The following is an 18,244-nucleotide window of genomic DNA, read 5'->3' on the forward strand; positions in this document are numbered from 1 at the left end:
TAATTGTATTTGAGAGCCTGGATGATGTGAGGTTATATTAACTGTTAGCTAACATCACTGAAGCCTAGGGAACCAGGGGCTGCTAAAGGAGACAAGTTTGGGTTTGGGAGGAGTCGGAGGTGGAAGGAGGAGTCTGAAGAGGGTCAGGCAGGGCGATGGGAACCACATTCAACCTCCACTCCTTCATCTAGCCACGCCCCCGGCCCCATGCTCAGTTCAGTTCAGTTCAGTCGCTCAGTCGTGTTGGACTCTGCGACCCCAAGAGTTGCAGCATGCCAGGCCTCCCTGTCCATCACCAACTCCCGGAGTTCACCTAAACTCATGTCCATCAAGTCGGTGATGCCATCCAGCCATCTCATCCTCTGTTGTCCCCTTCTCCTCCTGCCCACAATCCCTCCCAGCATCAGTCTTTTCCAGTGAGTCAACTCTTTGCATGAGGTGGCCAAAGTACTGGAGTTTCAGCTTTAACATCAGTCCTTCCAATGAACACCCAGGACTGATCTCCTTTAGAATGGACTGGTTGGATCTCCTTGCAGTCCAAGGGACTCTTAAGAGTCTTCTCCAACACCACAGTTCAAAAGCATCAATTCTTCAGCCCTCAGCTTTCTTCACAGTCCAACTCTCACATCCATACATGACCACAGGAAAAACCATAGCTCTGACTAGACGGACCTTCGTTGGCAAAGTAATATCTCTGCTTTTGAATATGCTATCTAGGTTGGTCATAACTTTCCTTCCAAGGAGTAAGCGTCTTTTAATTTCATGGCTGTCGTCACCATCTGCAGTGATTTTGGAGCCAAGGCCCCCGCCTGGACACATCCACCACTCCCATCACAGTTCACCCTCTCCCAGTTGCTTTTGCCTTAATTTGGAGTTTTCCAAAATTCCTTCCCACCAAGCTGCACACGCCCTTGCCTTGGCGCATTACTGAGGTTGCTCAAGCGGTGCCCAGGACGCTGCACATTTATTTTCATTGTTTGGAAAGTGTTAGTCGCTCAGTCGTATCTGACTCTTTGCCACCCTGTAGACTCCAGCCCTCCAGGCTCCTCTGTCCATAGAATTCTCCAGGCAAGAATACTGGAGTGGGTAGCAATTCCCTTCTCCAGGGGACCTTCCTGACCAGGGACGGAACCCAGGTCTCCTGCATTGCAGGTGCATTCTTTACTGGCTGAGCCACCAGGGAAGCCTACTTTCATTATGTTCAGTTCAGTTCAGTTGCACAGTCATTTCTGACTCTTTGCAACCCCATGGACTGACAATAGCCTCCCTGTAGGCTTTCCCTCCCTGCCAGGCTTGCCTGCAGCTTCCCTTCCCTGCCTGGCTTCCTTGTCCATCACCAACTCCTGGAGCTTGCTCAAACTCATATCTATCAAGTCGGTGATGCCATCCAACCATCTCATCCTCTGACGCCCCCTTCTCCTCCTGCCTTCAATCTTTATGTTGCCCTTGATCAAAATCTTCAGTATATTCCTTCACAGCTTGAGGCCATTCTTCCAAGGCCCATTCTTTGGAGGCCCTCCACCAGTGAGTATAGTTTTCACTGTGGATTTTATTTTTTGAATCAGTCCAAAGTCTTTTGGACTGAATTTTGGTGGCTAATAAAATGGCAGCATTATTTTGAATCTAAAATAAAGGGTGCTAAAACGTAATGACATTTTTTTCTCACTCTGGAAGTATTCCAGAAGAGGACTATCAATTTGAGACAATGACAATATCATTGCAATTGGCCAGACAAACTGATAGCTTTCTTTGCACAGCAGCTTTGATGATGTATGAGTTCTAGTATATTTTTTAAAGGGCTTCATTCTTTATCCTATTATCATAAACATGAATATGTCTGTGTAAACCCACACATGGAAATGAATTTCACAGACCAATGATGATTCTTGTCCCAATTGAACAGCCAAAGACACTCACCCAGTCCCTAGGATCAGTTTCTTGTACTGGGGCATGATGGTAACATTGGTCATCCACCTGGACTTCCGAATAATGGGCTTGTCCTAATGGGTAGAAGGATGGAAATGTACAAAAATACAACTTTTTAATGATAAGACAATTTCAGTTGTCTCAAGCCACTCTGGTCCATAATACACGTCCTTAACATTATACAGTTTTCTTCAGTTTCCTTTCACCCTCAAGTGTAGGTACATCTTGGAGATATTGTGGACCACTGTGATGAAGTGAGTCATGTGAATTTTCTGGTTTCCCTGTGCAGACAAAGTTATGTTTACATTATGCTGATAATCTATTAAGTGTGCAATGTTTTTTTTTAAAATCAATGTACACATCTTCATTAAAAAATGCTTTCTTGGGAGAGGACTTGGGTAAATTTATGGCTGATTCACTTTGTTGTTTGGTAGAAACCAATGCAGTACTGTAAAGTAATCATACTTCCATTAAAAATACATACATAAATAAATACTTTGTTAACCCCGAAGTGCTTGACATCACAGAGGAAACTCTGCATTCCCGCTTCCTGGAGGGTGTCCGCAATGTTGCCAGCATGTGCCTGCAGATTGGTTACCCGACTGTTGCATCTGTGCCCCATTCTATCATCAATGGGTACAAGCGCGTGCTGGCTTTGTCTGTGGAGACTGATTACACCTTCCCACTTGCTGAAAAGGTCAAGGCCTTCTTGGCTGATCCATCTGTGCTGCCACCACCGCAGCCCCAGCCAAGGTCGAAGCAAAGGAGGAGTCGGAGGAGTCGGACGAGGATATGGGATTCGGTCTCTTTGACTAATCCCCCAAAAGCAGCCAACCAGGCCAGCATTATTTGTGAAATGAGAAAATAAAGGCTTACTTCTCTTACAAAAAAAAAAAAAATGCTAGGCACCATCTGAGCCTTCAGTGAGTAGTAATCTTTTTGCAATAGTAACATCAAAGATCCCTGATCATTGATCACCACAACAGATATAATAATAATGAAAAAGTTTGAAATATTGCAATACCAAAATGTGACACAGAGACACAAAGTGAGCAAATACTGTTGGGGAAATGGCCTTGATAGACTTGCTCAATAGAGGGTTGTCACAAACCTTCAATTTATAAAAAATATAGTATCTGTGGAATGTAGTAAACCAAGGTTTGCCTGTATAGAGAACTTGCTACATAGACCTGAGGGATTGACTTTATTCTTTCCTTCCCTGGTGGTTCAGACGGTAAAGCATATGCCTAGAATGCAGGAGACCCAGGCTCGATCCCTGGGTCGGGAAGATCCTTTGGAGAAGGAAATGGCAACCCATTCCAGTACTCTTGCCTGGAAAATCCCATGGACAGAGGAGCCTGGCAGGCTACAGCCCATGAGGTCACAAAGAGTCAGACACGACTGAGCGACTTCCCTTCTAGGGAGGGTTTATTTGGCAGCCTGAGGGGTATAGTTTAGCTGTGTAACTACTAGGTGGATGATAAGTTTCCTGAGGGCAGAAACGGGCATCTATTCCTAGCACCCAGCATAGAACCTGAGCAGTGACAAGAGCTCAACTATTTGCTGAAAGACGTAATTAAAGAAAGACTTCAAAGTTAGACTCTATTCTGTAATGGGTCAGGTACTATTATTCCTAAGTGTACTTCCGAAATGCTTCTTGCCTTCTGAATTTCTGATTCTGTGATTCAGTAAGTTCTCCCAGAACTACCTAAACTGAAAGAACCATTAACAGGGAGAAAAACAGAAAATTCTTTTCAATTTGTCATTCATTAAGACATGATAAATTACATGATGGAATCATGTGTAATTCATCACTCCATCTGATTTTAGCAGCGGAATGAAGAATTATCTTGTCCTACATATACAGATCATATTTGCATCCCATAGACTGGCAAAATCCAACATGAATATATTACATTCAAGGACACAATTTCTGTAATCATGCCACTCAAGGAGCAGTTTAAAATAGCAAATAAAATCAAACTGGAGCACTCAGCATCCTTATCAAATGAGAATCACATACAAAAACCCACTTTCTTCTTTTCAACTTCAGCTGCAGGGACCAGAAATAAATGGCTCCATCTTCTCTGATCGTGATTAAGGTGTCATCAGGCGCAGTAAGAATGCGCAGCTCGGGACCCCCGTGCGACAGCTCCTGCAGCACAGCAGGCAGCTGGAAGGAAGCCTCTTGCTGTTGAGCCCGAGCATCAGCCTGCTCTGAATATACTAGCTACAAATACGTGCAGGAGCCATCCTGGGGAAGAAGAGAAAGTTCATTAAATGTCTGCTGCCTTTTTGGCTTTCAAAATTCTCCTTATCATCAGGGCATGGATATGAGGTAAATATTATTATGAACTAGGTCATTGGCATGAACTTGGCTGCCAAAAACTTGGGGCTAATAACTGGGGTGCACTAGCTGGGCTGGGGCTGGAAGTGTGCTACTGAGTGTCTGGGCTCACTTCCCTGCCCAGTCTCTCTAAAGATGATAATGATGATGGTGGTGATTGAGATCATACCCTGTCTCACTTAATGTGGACCTTCACCTCCATTCTTGCCATAACTGGATGAGATAAGTACTACCGCTCTCATTTTACAAAATGGGAAACTCAAACCTGCTGCTGCTGCTGCTGCTAAGTCGCTTCAGTCGTGTCCGACTCTGTGCGACCCCATGGACTGCAGCCCACCAGGCTCCCCCGTCCCTGGGATTCTCCAGACAAGAACACTGGAGTGGGTTGCCATTTCCTTCTCCAATGCAAACCTAGAAAAACTAAATTATCTGCCTAAGATCAAACAGGGGCTTCCCTGGTGGCTCAGATGGTAAAGAATCTGCCTGTAATGCAGGAGGCCTGGGTTCGATCCCCAGGTCAGGAAGATCACTGGAGAAGGAAATGGCAACCTGCTCCAGTATTCTGGCCAGGAGAATTCCATGGACTGTATAGTCCATGGGGTCGCAGAGTCGGACACCACTGACACCACCGACTTTCACTTTCACTTTCTTAAGTGACTAACACACACACACAGATCAAGCAACTAGTAAGTGGTGGTGTCGGTGCCCATGTCGGTGTGACTGCACAGTTCTGACCCACCAAGACATAGGCTTCATTTCAAATCTCAGCCGTGCACGTGGGGAAGAGCAGACCAGTGGTCACAGGGAAGGAGTGGGAGTGCCCAAAAGGCCTGGGAACTTCTCCATTTTCTCTCCACTTCCCGCAAAGCCCTAATTCACTAGAGTCTTTCCTTCTCTTCCCTGGAATCCTGACTATTCCCTTTCAAATCAGATGACAGTGAAAACACTTGTATTTGCTTTGATTAGTTGATTGGTCCAAGTTCTGAATACAGGTGAACATGACTCAACTTGTCACTTTAGAACTTAATTCATCCTAGAGTAATAGGAGGCTACTGATGTACAATGGCAGAGAATTTCATTGGCAGATGTCTCAGTTCCTCATTATTATAAAATCTAAATTGGGAAACAATGATGATGATGACGATGATAGTATTTGTAGAAAAATTATTCTGTGGCTGTCCTTGTTCTAAATACTTTCCGTGTGTGTCAGGGATCTGATTATTGTTAGGTGTTGCTTGTTCATAGCGTTTCTTGCTCACTGGTGTTTCACTTTTGCTTTTGGGTTAGGTAGCAAATCCCCATGGACTGAGGAGCCAGGCAGGCTACAGTCTATAGGGTCACGAAGCATCAAACACGACCAAAGTGACTTAGCATGCATGAAAGGTAGCAAATACCCAGGTGGTACTAGTGGTAAAGAACCTGCAGGTGATATATGCAGGAGACATAAGAGACACAGGTTTTGATCCCTGGGTTGGGAACATCCCGTAGAGGAAGACATGGCAACCCACTCCAGTTTTTTTGCCTAGAGAATGGCAGGCTACAGTCCAAACAGTCAGACACTGCTGAAGCAACTTAGCATGCATGGACGCAATGCAGCAACTATGTCCTTCATTCCCTGGTTTTAGGAAAGCCTTCTCAGGACTTGCCTGAGCTACTGAAATTCCTAGTTAACCTGATATACAAGAGCTTGAAAATTGTGAATGTGTATGGTCCCCTTGGTTCACCTTCAAATTGGCAAATGTACTAAGGGGCATAGGATACTCCAGAAAGGCTCAGAAACAAATATTTTATACCCTTTCCTCAGTAACTTCAAGTCTGATTCACAAAACACAACCCAGCTTACCCACTGAATTCTGCCCACTGCTTCATAGTCTATTTTCATGAAAAGTTGTTCTATTTGTTTAACATTCTAGAGAGAGAGAAAAAATGTTTTTAGAGTAAGCTATTCACTAGATTGGTGGGTGGGTGGGGGGATACAAGAAGAGGAGAAAATCTTCATTTTTCCAATTTATGAAATTTCATATTCAGAAATACATAATACTCAAAAGAACTCTCGAACGTTCACTCTAAAACATTAACAGGACTCTTAATCTGAATTCAGTGCACTGACACCAAAACTCTTCTGCAGTGAAAGACTGGGCTTCTAGAACTTCTATCTTTGAAATCAAGCCTTAATTAGTAGAAGGAGCTGCGGGTCTCCCAGTGCTCATGTTCCCAGGAGGTCCCACTCCACCCTGGACAGCTCCAGCCAGAGAAGTGAACTCTGTTTAGGGGCTCCACTTTGACACTGCAAGCAGCATAGCAAGTTCTGAGGACAATGGCTGAGATAGTAAGGATACTCACTTGACTATAGCCAAGATGAAAAGATGTGAAAGTTACTTTTGAGTATTAGAAGGATGATTCTGTGGGAAAGAAAGTAGATTTCTTCTGTGTGGCAGTCCAGACAGATGGACCCCATGATCCCGGCCTTTTGGTATTCATGGCTGATGAATACCAATCCCCACTCCTTGAGTAACTGCTGGTAGCTAGTTGAATACGTCAACCCCAAGGGGATGTCACCGCTATGGTTGTATGAGATCATAACTTCTGTCTTGCTGGTAGGCTCTCTCTCCCTTGCTGGCTTTGAGGAAGCCAGTGGCCATGCTTACCATGGCCATGTAGAGCTGCCATGCAGAGATGCTTACATGGAAATGGACAAAGAGCCAGCAAGGAACCGAGGCTTTAGTCCAAAACCCGCAAGAAACCGAATCCTGACAACAATCATGTGTCCTTGGAAGTGCACTGTTCCCTAGTCAAGGCTTCAGATGAGACCCTAGCATAATTAATACCTTGATGCAGCCCCATGAGACACCGTGAAACAGAGTCCAGCTAAGCCACAACTGGATGCCTAACTTACAAAAATTGTGAAATAATATGTAGCTTTAAGCTACTGAGTAGCTAGGAATGGATAACTCATCAGTTCATTTCAGTTCAGTTGCTCAGTCGTGTCCGACTCTTTGCAACCCCAAGAATCGCAGCACGCCAGGCCTCCCTGTCCATTACCAACTCCCGGAGTTCACTCAAACTCATGTCCAACGAGTCGGTGATGCCATCCAGCCATCTCATCCTCTGTCGTCCTCTTCTCCTCCTGCCCACAATCCCTCCCAGCATCGGGGTTTTTCCAATGAGTCAACTCTTGGCATGAGGTGGCCAAAGTATTGGAGTTTCAGCTTTAGCATCAGTCCTTCCAATGAACACCCAGGACTGATCTCCTTTAGAATGGACTGGTTGGATCTCCTTGCAGTCCAAGGGACTCTCAGGAGTCTTCTCCAACACCTCAGTTCAAAAGCATCAATTCTTCAGCACTCAGCTTTCTTCACAGTCCAACTCTCACATCCATACATGACCACTGGAAAAACCATAGCCTTGACTAGACAGACCTTTGTTGGCAAAGTAATGTCTCTGCTTTTGAATATGCTATCTAGGTTGGTCATAACTTTCCTTCCAAGGAGTAAGCGTCTTTTAATTTCATGACTGCAATCACCATCTGCAGTGATTTTGGAACCCAAAAATGAAGTCTGACACTGTTTCCACTGTTTCCCCACCTATTTCCCCTGAAGGGATGGGACCAGATGCCATGATCTTCGTTTTTTGAATGTTGAGCTTTAAGCCAACTTTTTCACTCTCCTCTTTCATCAAGAGGCTTTTTAGTTCCTCTTCACTTTCTGCCATAAGGGTGGTGTCATCTGCATATCTGAGGTTATTGAAGTTTCTCCCGGCAATCTTGATTCCAGCTTGTGCTTCTTCCAGCCCAGAGTTTCTCATGATGTACTCTGCATATAAGATAAATAAGCAGGGTGACAATATACAGCCTTGACGTACTCCTTTTCCTATTTGGAACCAGTCTGTTGTTCCATGTCCAGTTCTAACTGTTGCCTCCTGACCTGCATATAGGTTTCTCAAGAGTCAGGTCAGGTAATCTGGTATTCCTATCTCTTTCAGAATCTTCCACAGTTTATTGTGATCCACACAGTCAAAGGCTTTGGCATAGGCAATAAAACAGAAATAGATGTTTTTCTGGAACTCTCTTGCTTTTTCCATGATCCAGCAGATGTTGGCAATTTGATCTCTGGTTCCTCTGCCTTTTCTAAAACCAGCTTGAACATCTGGAAGTTCACGGTTCACATGTTGCTGAAGCCTGGCTTGAAGAATTTTGAGCATTACTTTACAGGTGTGTGAGATGAGTGCAATTGTGCGGTAGTTTGAGCATTCTTTGGCATTGCCTTTCTTTGGGATTGGAATGAAAACTGACCTTTTCCAGTCCTGTGGCCACTGCTGAGTTTTCCAAATTTGCTGGCATATTGAGTACAGCACTTTCATAGCATCATCTTTCAGGATTTGAAACAGCTCAACTGGAATTCGATCACCTCCACTAGCTTTGTTCGTAGTGATGCTTTCGAAGGCCCACTGGACTTCACATTCCAGGATGTCTGGCTCTAGGTGAGTGATCACACCATGGTGATTATCTTGGTCACAAAGATCTTTTTTGTACAGTTCTTCTGTGTATTCTTATAGAGTGGTTCAAAAGATTAGAAAGTGGGCTAGTGGGTAGAAAGTCAAGACAGACCAATTGCAGTTCATAAAGGGAAAAAAATTAGGTCAGAGCTCTCCAACCTTGAAATGGGAAATGGGCTACCTTTAGCTGAAGTTGCCTTTAACTTAAGGTAGTCAAGCAGATGCAGGCTCCTGGCTCACAGAAGAGAATTTGTGCACTGAAGAGGTAATATATAAGTGACCTTTCAAGTCCTCTCAAAACCCAGGATTCCATAATTGCAGCTTCACTAGAGATGGTCAGGTTTTATGTCTATTTTGGGGAGTGAGATGTTGGCTTTTCTCTTACAAGTCTCAGGGGTGTTTGCCTTTGCACAGTAATGACACTAAAATGGAGAAAAAGAGATGATGCCTGATCTCCAAGATACCAGGGCATCACCCCATGGTGAGTCAATACCCAGTGTCAGTGTAGGGGTCATGAGGAGAGACCCTGGCTGTGGACTAAGGTCAGCCCAGTTCCTTCTAAGTCATGCTCCCAAGGAGACATGCTCTGCACTCCTGGGTGTGGCTTACAGTGCAGACATTACCATGGCAACAAGACAATACTATGCACATAGTTTGTAACAAATACTTTTAGAATGAAAACAAACAAAAACACCCAGAGGGGTGGCTTCCTGAGAGACTAGGACTAGAGAGGGAAGTGAAAACAAAAAAGCTCAAGAGGAGGGCAATCACTGCCTGGGCTCAGGCTGCCCACCTGGTTCTCCCCTGTCACCACAAAACAGAGTCTGGGAGAGGCATGGGTCTGCCTAGCCACCAGCAGGCAAGGGCCACTGTGGGAGTAGTCCCTCAGGCATGACCACATCTTGGCCTTGCAGCATTATGACTCTGCCCAGAGATGCCCAGCTTCTTCCATCAGCCAGAGCGGAGTTGGGAACAGCCTCTGCCCCTGCCCGGGTAATTGCCTTCTCAGCACGACTACACGAGGGACACTGGACCGCTGCCGCCTCACATTGCTCACTTGTTGAGCACCAGTGGTGTGCCAAGCTTTGTGCTGGATGTTGTGGCTTTGGAGCTGAAAGATACCTTATTGCCCTCATGGCATTTGCTGCCTGTTGGGGTTATGGTGAGTCAGCAATGTAGTGCAAAAGATAACTTCTGTGTTACAGGAAACTGCAGACCACTATCAGCTTAAAAGAAGCTACTTCTAGGAAAATTGCTGCTGTTCAGGCGCTCAGTCATGTCCAACTCTTTGTGACCCCATGAGCTGCAGCACTCTAGGCTTCCCTGTCCTTCACTATCTCCCAGAGTTTGCTCAAACTCATGTCCATTGAGTCAGTGATGCCATCCAACCATCTCATCCTCTGTTATCCCCTTCTCCTTCTGCTAAGACATACTCAACTGAGTCCACGATGACTACATTGCCTTAAAGTCATTCACTCATTCCGTAGCATTTATTTGGGCACCTGTACGTGCCAGGCATGGTCCTGAATTCTGGGAATATAAAGAAAAATCAGAAAACAGAGAGGATTATTACTCTGGCAAAAAATGGGAGGGAAGCATTCTAGATAAGGAAACAGCACATGGAAAGATAAAGAAATAGGAAAATAGAACATCACCTTCTCTGCTCCCCAAGGCAACCACAGAGCTTGGTGTGAGACCACCATTCCTTGATGCCACCCATATCAGAAATACTCACCCTTCACATCGGGCCCCTGAAAACAGTCCAGGGTTCATCTCCTCCAGGAGAACTTCCTGGCTTCCTGCTCTGCTTTAGATGTTCCCACAGCACCCAGACTGAATTCTAGGCCAGCTCTGACCTGCCTGAGGGCAGAGACCACGTCTTGGCTGACTCTGTGTGCCACAGGTAAATATTTATTGAAAGAATGAGTGACTGAGTGAGTGAATGAATCAGAGGAGAAAGAATGAGATGACTGACTAGGCCGGCAGGCATGCTAAAAATGTAGGTAATCAGACTGCTTTGGTTAAAAAGATCTGGGATATTGTTAAAACACCTGATAATTTATATGTTTATTTTCAAATTTATATTATTGAAGTATAGTTCATTTACAGTGTGTTAATATCTAAAATACCTGATAAAAATCTATTAAAAACACTCCTCTCTCTACCCAGAAGAAGGTTTTTTGCTTAACGTTATGCATATGGAGTAGATATTTTTTAAAAGGTAGGTGCTATTTAATGATCACTTCACAGTGGATGAAACTCTAAGCACACAAACTTCTACTGTAGCCATCAAAACTGGACAGTTCGTAATGTAGAAGAGGCGTTGGGGACCTTATCCGCTTACAGTGTGGCAATGGTGGGGTTTTGTTCAAACTCCAGGGACAAGACTGCAGAACTTCACCTTTAAAGTTGTTTTTTTTTACAGTTTAAGATGCAATGAAACCTTAGAAAGTAGAGTGTAAGCAGCATCTCTTGATATAGCCTGTATTTTATCTTATGAATATAGCCTATTCATTGCTATGACTTGAATGTTTGTGTCCCACTCCAGTTCATATGTTGAAACCCTAATGCCCAGTGAGATGGTATTAGGAGGTGGGACCTTTGGGAGGTTAATGCTTGGGGCATGAACATGGAGCCCTCAAGAATAGCATTTGTCATCTTATGCAAGAGACCCCAGAGAGCTCCCTTGCCCCTTCTTCCCTGGGAGGATCCAATGAGAAGTCTGCAACCTGAAGGAGGACCCTCACCACACACTTTGGGCACCTTGACCTTGTTCCAGCCTCCAGAACTGTGAGAAATAAAGGCTTGTCATTTATAAGCCACTCTTTTCATGGCATTTTTATAGCCTGAACAGACTAAAATATTCAATAAGATTTCATACTCTGGGCCAAAAACCAGGCAACTAAGATGGCAGAGAGAATATTTAAAATCCTAATCCCAGCAGTTTGGGGGTGGGAAAAATGCCCACACTCTTTGGGAACAACCCATATCCCTGATGGCTCAATGGTAAAGAATCCGCCTACGAACGCAGAACATGCAGGAGACTCAAGTTTGATCCCTGGGTCGGGAAGATCCCCTGGAGGAGGAAATGGCAACCCGCTCCAGTGTTCTTGCCTGGAAAATCCCATGGACAGAGGAGCGTGGTGGGCTACAGTCCACAGGGTCACAGGGAGTCAAATGACTGAAGCTACTGAGCACACATATACAAAGAACCAGTGATCTAATAAGAGCCCTTTTCTCCTTTTCCAGAAAAGTCTCTAAGTGTCTTGTTGGCCTAGTGTACTAAGTAATTTAGAAATATTTTCCCATGTAAACTGTTCAGTAAGTCAGCTGGATCTCAGCAGAAATCACAGTTCAGAGCTGAGAGCGATTGTGCGGATAGATCATCAAGCCTAATTGGTTCCTGCAGTTGAAGTTTCAACTGTGGTTTCAGTGATCCAACATTTATAAAACCCATTTACTTTCTTCTGTGACCTCATGCTCTGCTTCATTATGCATTTGAAAGTTTCCATATCCAGCAGCTGTCTTCCTCTCTTCTCATACTCCTAGGAGGGAAAAAGAATAATTAGCTATGAACAAGTTGCATTTTGTTTAGTCTGGGAGCAAGAGTCCAAAGAATGGAATGTCTAATTGGACCTACCTTGAACTCTGTCAATTTCTAACATGCTATCCCTTTTGTTCACTTCTCTGATGCATTCACAATTTGTTTCTAATTCCATTAAGAAGTGACAATTACAGAGAGTTTATTCTTTGATGCTATTTTATAGGAATTAAAAGGATTGTACTTTTCACTGAAAAATCAACCATCGAAAAGAGAATCAGAAAGCTCACCTGCTCAGTTCCTACCTGAAAGAGTGCATTTAAGTGCTGTAGCTCTTCAGGAGTCACTTGATGTTCGATCTCATCAAAACAAAAAGAAAATAAATTAAAAACATGTCATACGAATAGGAATGCCCATAAAATGCAATTTCTGGAAACCAGTGATTCCTCTGTCTATGGGAGGCCAATGGGTAGCTGAGCCTGTGAGTAACACTTAGGCTATTCCAACCTTCATTGTTCCAGTCTCTACTCCAAGTCAGCTGATTCCTCAGCCCCTAGCTCTGGGGCAGGCTTGGCCCAACTGGGCTGGAAGGAAGAGGTGGCAAGGTGGTGGAAGGAAAGAAGAGGACAGGCATTGACTTGGGAGAGAAAAGATCAGGAACTGGACTGATATCAGAAAAGAAAGGCTGAAAATATTTTGCCGGATCACATTCCAAAGATGCTCTTTTCCCTCTCAGGAGTCCAACGCATTAGAACGGCCTTGTGTCACATCCTTTCTCCCTATTCCATTTCATCTAGGCTGAACCAGGAGGAGACCTTGGGGGAACTGACCCCTTTTTCTGGGGTAAATTCTCTGAAGCGGTTGCCAGAGACTCTTGGTACTCTTGGTGTTAGGGAATTTCATTAACCTTCAGTAGGCCATCCTTAGTTCAATAAACAGACTCCCAGAGAATGCCTCTACCTCACCCTCCAGTCTTATAACTATTATCTCAACAGTTTGGCTGGGGCTTTCCTGGTGGCTCAGACAGTAAAGAAGCTGCCTGCAATGCAGGAGACCTGGGTTTGATCCCTGGGTTGGGAAGATCCTCTGGAGAAGGGAATGGAAACCCACTCTAATATTTTGCCTGGAGAATTCCATGGAGAGAGGAGGCTGGTGGCTATAGTCCATAGGTTCACAAAGAGTTTGGCCTTTATAAATAAAAATTGTTAAAACTTCTGGCTTATAAAGAATGAATAAATTGTCATAGTGGATAGAGTCAAACTAAGCTCTGATGTTCTTGCACTGTCTCACGAGGCCAGAGGAAGAGAGCAAAGCAGAAAATCAGCATTTCCTTGATAGGATCATCTTCTGAAATTTCTGTGATCACCTCAAGCTTCGAGGGTGGTGGACTTTACCATAAAACTCAGGCTGACACCAAAGCTACAGGGAGATCTACCATCTTGTAAAATTGAAGCACCTGCCAAATTCTGTCTTAAATGACTCAATAATTACTTTTTAACTTGCTTTCACTCAGGAACAAAATTGGAAACCCTAGCACTAGAATGGGAAAACACTCCAGCTGTAGTTTCCACTTAAAATTTCCCTGTAAGGCTCTTCTGGCAAGACCGGAACCTGGGAGGTAATGTTTAAAAAAACTGACCAAGAAAAAGACTCTAACAGTATTTAAATACATGTAAAGGATGATTCCATCAAACTGAGGGGCTATTTCTCCTCCCCAATAAAAGATATTACCCTGAATTAATTCATCGCTTGCTTAGACTAAGCCTTCTCCAACATCCACAAAAGCAGTGAGTGTGCCAGGCTCACCCACAAGACCAAACAAGGAGATAGTGCCCTCTAAGAGCATGTGACTTCTAATCTTCCACCCCAGATGGGACTTCCAGAGGGTGACACAATTTTTTAAAATGTGTTTCTCTTTAATTGGAGGATAATTGCATTACAATATTGTTTTGGTTTCTGCCACATATCAACTTGAATCAGCCATAGGTATATATACATATCCCCTCCCTCTTGAACCTCCCTCCCACCTCCCACCCCATCACCCCCATCTAGGTTGTTACAGAGCACTGGATATGAGCTCCCTGCGTCATACAGCAATTTCCACTGGCGGTGTAAGTTTACATATGGTAATGCAAATGTTCCAATGCGACCCTCTCATTTCATCCCACCCTCTCCTTCCTGCCTGTGTCCACAAGTCTGGTTTCTATGTCTGCATCTCCATTGCTGCCCTGCAGATAGATTCATCACTACCATCTTTCCAGATTCCATATATATGTATTAATATACAATATTAGTCTTTCTCTTTCTGACTTCCTTCACTCTGCATAATAGGCTCTAAGTTCATCTACCTCACTAGCACTAACGCAAATGTGTTCCTTTTTATGGCTGAGTTCCTTTTTATTCAATTGTTTTATATGTACCACAGCTTATTTATCCATTCATCTGTTGATAGACATGTAGGTTGCTTCCAAGTCCTAGCTATTGAAAATAGTGTTGTGATGAACATCGGGGTACATGAGTCTTTTGTGTGAAACAATTTTTAAAGATTTGAAAATTATTCCCCATAAGGTTGGAATATTATGGGAAAACATGATATTATTTAAAATTTTCATATTGTATTCTCTAAGCCTTTACAATTGTATTTAAGATACAATATACTTCATGAGTCTATATGTTACATAAGACATTTATTCTCAAATTTATAATCCTAAAAACATATTCCTAGAAAGTGGTGGCTCTGGATTTGTACACAGCAACCAAAACATATTGCAGATATGTTATCCTTACTGCATAACTTCTGTCTTTCTAGTGCTCCCGAATATTTTTTCTCTCTAGCTTCAAAATTTCCTGAAATCTATACCGTAATTATGATCTGTCCACTAACCACCTTATTATGTGAAATTGGCCTTTCCATCTTTTTCTGCCTCCATTACTGAAAAGAACAAATAACAAAAAATTGCCTCCTTCCCAGGAGGGGGCTCCCCAATCCAGAGAGACTCTAATTCATCTTCTCATCTTAAATTTACTAGAAATGCTTCTGAGAAAATAAAGTGAATGCAGTCATTAGTAATACTAAAGAAGGGTGTGAAATCAAAGCTGGTGATTATATAATTTATAAAAGGTTTTACAGCGATTTTCAATTAAGTATAAAATGTGACCGAAAAGCCTTGCTTTCCCCCTTCATAACTTCTCCCCAGAGCCATCCCTCCATCTCCCCAAAATGTCCTACTCAGCCTGCCTCCTACTTACTCTCCTGACACACCTACAGACTCTGGTCCCTTCCAAAGTTTGCTCTTTGTTATCCTAGTCATTCCATTCCATCTTTACTTCCTGGTTACAAATACACCTGCTTCCTGCCTCCCTTCTCCCAGTGTCCACAAAAATAAGGAAGTGAATGAACACTCTAACCACACAAGATTTTTCAGGGTGGCAGTACCAATGATGTTCACTGAATTTCCATTGCTTAAATGAAGTCAGTTCTTAAATCTCACAGACCTCATCAAATTTTCATACGTCATGACCGAGAGCAAAGACCCAGTGATCATTAGCCAATTTCTTTTGAAAAGGCAGCAATAGAAATACAGCTACAAAACAGAGCCATTATTGTGTTTTTCCTTGAAAATATAAATCAGGCCTTCACTTAATTGCATGTTTTTAAGGCAGATTTGGAACACAAAGCAGAGAAAACATATGTCCCTTCTGGGTACTCCTGTGCTTGGCAGGGCTTGAAAATTTGTAACTGCCATCGACATTCAGTCACATTGTACCACTAAAAAGCTTGAATGACTTGTTTTCCTACAAATAAAAACAGAGAAAAGCCGGACTATTTTATTTCCAAACTATCATAGCTATAGTGACAACCATAAATAACTCAGTCCATAATTGTGGAGTCTAGTTTTAAACATATTATCTATTGCCCAGCAATGCATTTTGGTGTGTACATATGCAATTTCGGAGAGAGCTACCTGGATAATTCTCTAAGATCCTGTATTGGGGAGGATTCATGGAGCTCTGATTCTGTTTGTCCTTATACTGCAGTCTCCCCAAAGCAAGCAGTTTTTATGATAACAGTGGCTTTCCCATAAGGATTCATTTGCCTGCTGGTTGCTCATTTGCAATGCAAATCAGCACTCCTATTGTTCCACCCCAGCAGCTCATTGCTTCTCACTGTAGAGTCTCCTCAGTCTGGATGGTTTAGGGGTAATTTCACATCTACGACAAGGGAATTGACTAATTAATCAAATAAAGTATCCTTTTGAAAATCTGTTCCTTGAGTTGCTGTCTCTATAGCTTCAGAAAACAGACAGTTACAATCCTGTAGTCTTAAGATTCTAAAGGAGATGGTAATTGCAGAAGATTTGAGGAGTTTTCCAGGTTGAAATTTAGGGGCTCCCATGGTAGAAGGTCCTAAGGAAGAGCAAACAGCGGGGCTATAGGGCATTCTCCAGGGAGCCTACATTGTGAAAGCAGTCTTCTTGTGTAACACAAGATCATAACCACGGGAAGAAGAGTTAAAAAAAAAAAAAAAAAGGCCTGTGTGATTCTGCCAGAAACTTTAAAATCCACAATAAACCGAGGCTTTAAAAAAAAAAGCCTATCTTTTTAGCCATTTAAGGAGCAGGAAATCAACCCTGAATATTCATTGGAAGGACTGATGAAGCTGGACCTCCAATATTTTGATATTTTAGCCACCTGATGTGAAGAGCCGAGTCACTGGAACAGACCCTGATGCTGGGAAAGATTGAGGGCAGGAGGAGGAGGAGGTGACAGAGGATGAGTTGGTTGGACAGCATCACTCCACTCAGTGGACAAGAGTTAGAGCAAACTCCAGGAGACGGTGGGGGACAGGGAAGCCTGGCTTGCTGCCGTCCACGGGGTTGCAAAGAGTTGGACAAGGCTGAACAACTGAACAATTACAAAAAGGAGCAGCAGGAAGACTAGAAAGTGGCTTCCACTTCAATTACCGTAGCCTTAGGCAGCACTGCCACTAACATCTAACCTTCGTTGAATTTATTATGTGCCAGTTGCTGGGTACTTTACATGCGTGTTTCCCATTCATCTTCGTAACAACTCTGTGAGGGAGATACTAGTATAGTCCCCATTTTACAGATCAGGAAACTAAGGCACAGGGAGGTTGATTAACTTTCCGAGCAAATGCTGCACCAGGGCCTGGTACCGGCTTTCTTTTCTGTTGCCCCCCTCTCTGCCCGTGGTCCCTGGCCAGCTCCCAAGAGAACACAGGCAGATGGGTAGACGGGAGGGGCATGGACTTCCAGACCTCTAATGCCCACCGTCACTCATGTCTCTTCTCCACAGAGTCTAAAAAATCAGAGTGAATTGTTTCAACCCAAGTAACTGGTCCCATAAGAGTGAACTTCGAATTCTTCATTACTTGGGGTTACTTTTACTTTACTTGGAGGTATTATATGTTATAGGGCTAAAAGTATGGTGCCATTTGAAGAATCAAACTTCTTTCTTCCTTCAGTGAGTATTAAAGACTTCCTACCACAGGGATATTCTACAGCTTATACAAGCTTTTAAGAGATTCAAATTTGTTGCAAGGAGCAGCGCAAGCATTTCCCAGTTTGCTTCTGTAAATTAATCTAAAACGAATACCTTGCTGCTTTTCCAGCTGCTTGGGTAGATTCTATGGCCTCTTAGTGGTTAAAAAAAATAGAGAAGAGAAATGCTTCTGCCAGCCTTAGCAAATCAGAATGGCAAAGCTGACCTTGCACGTGCACACAGAGCAGATCAGCTACAGCGGTTGAGTACTGTGTTGAGAAGGATTCTGAGGCTCTCAGCAGGGAAAAGCCAGGGTGGATTTGCTCTGTTTGCCACCAGCATTGGAGCGAGGAGTGAGAACATAAGAACAAGAACAAAGCTGTACCAAGAACAAGGCGATGGAGAAAGAAACAGAGAAGGACGGAGCCGGAAAG

General features: G+C 43.5%; 1 non-coding gene across 1 annotated transcript; it reads left to right on the forward strand.

Moving 5' to 3' along the window:
• The first annotated feature begins 4,725 nt into the window (after positions 1-4,725).
• TRNAY-GUA lies at positions 4,726-4,798 on the forward strand. Its single transcript has one exon. It is a non-coding gene; the product is annotated as a tRNA-Tyr (tRNA).
• Positions 4,799-18,244: the final 13,446 nt, after the last annotated feature.

Source organism: Oryx dammah, unplaced genomic scaffold (assembly GCF_014754425.2).
Source record: "Oryx dammah isolate SB20612 unplaced genomic scaffold, SCBI_Odam_1.1 HiC_scaffold_24, whole genome shotgun sequence".
Taxonomy (NCBI): Eukaryota; Metazoa; Chordata; class Mammalia; order Artiodactyla; family Bovidae; genus Oryx; species Oryx dammah.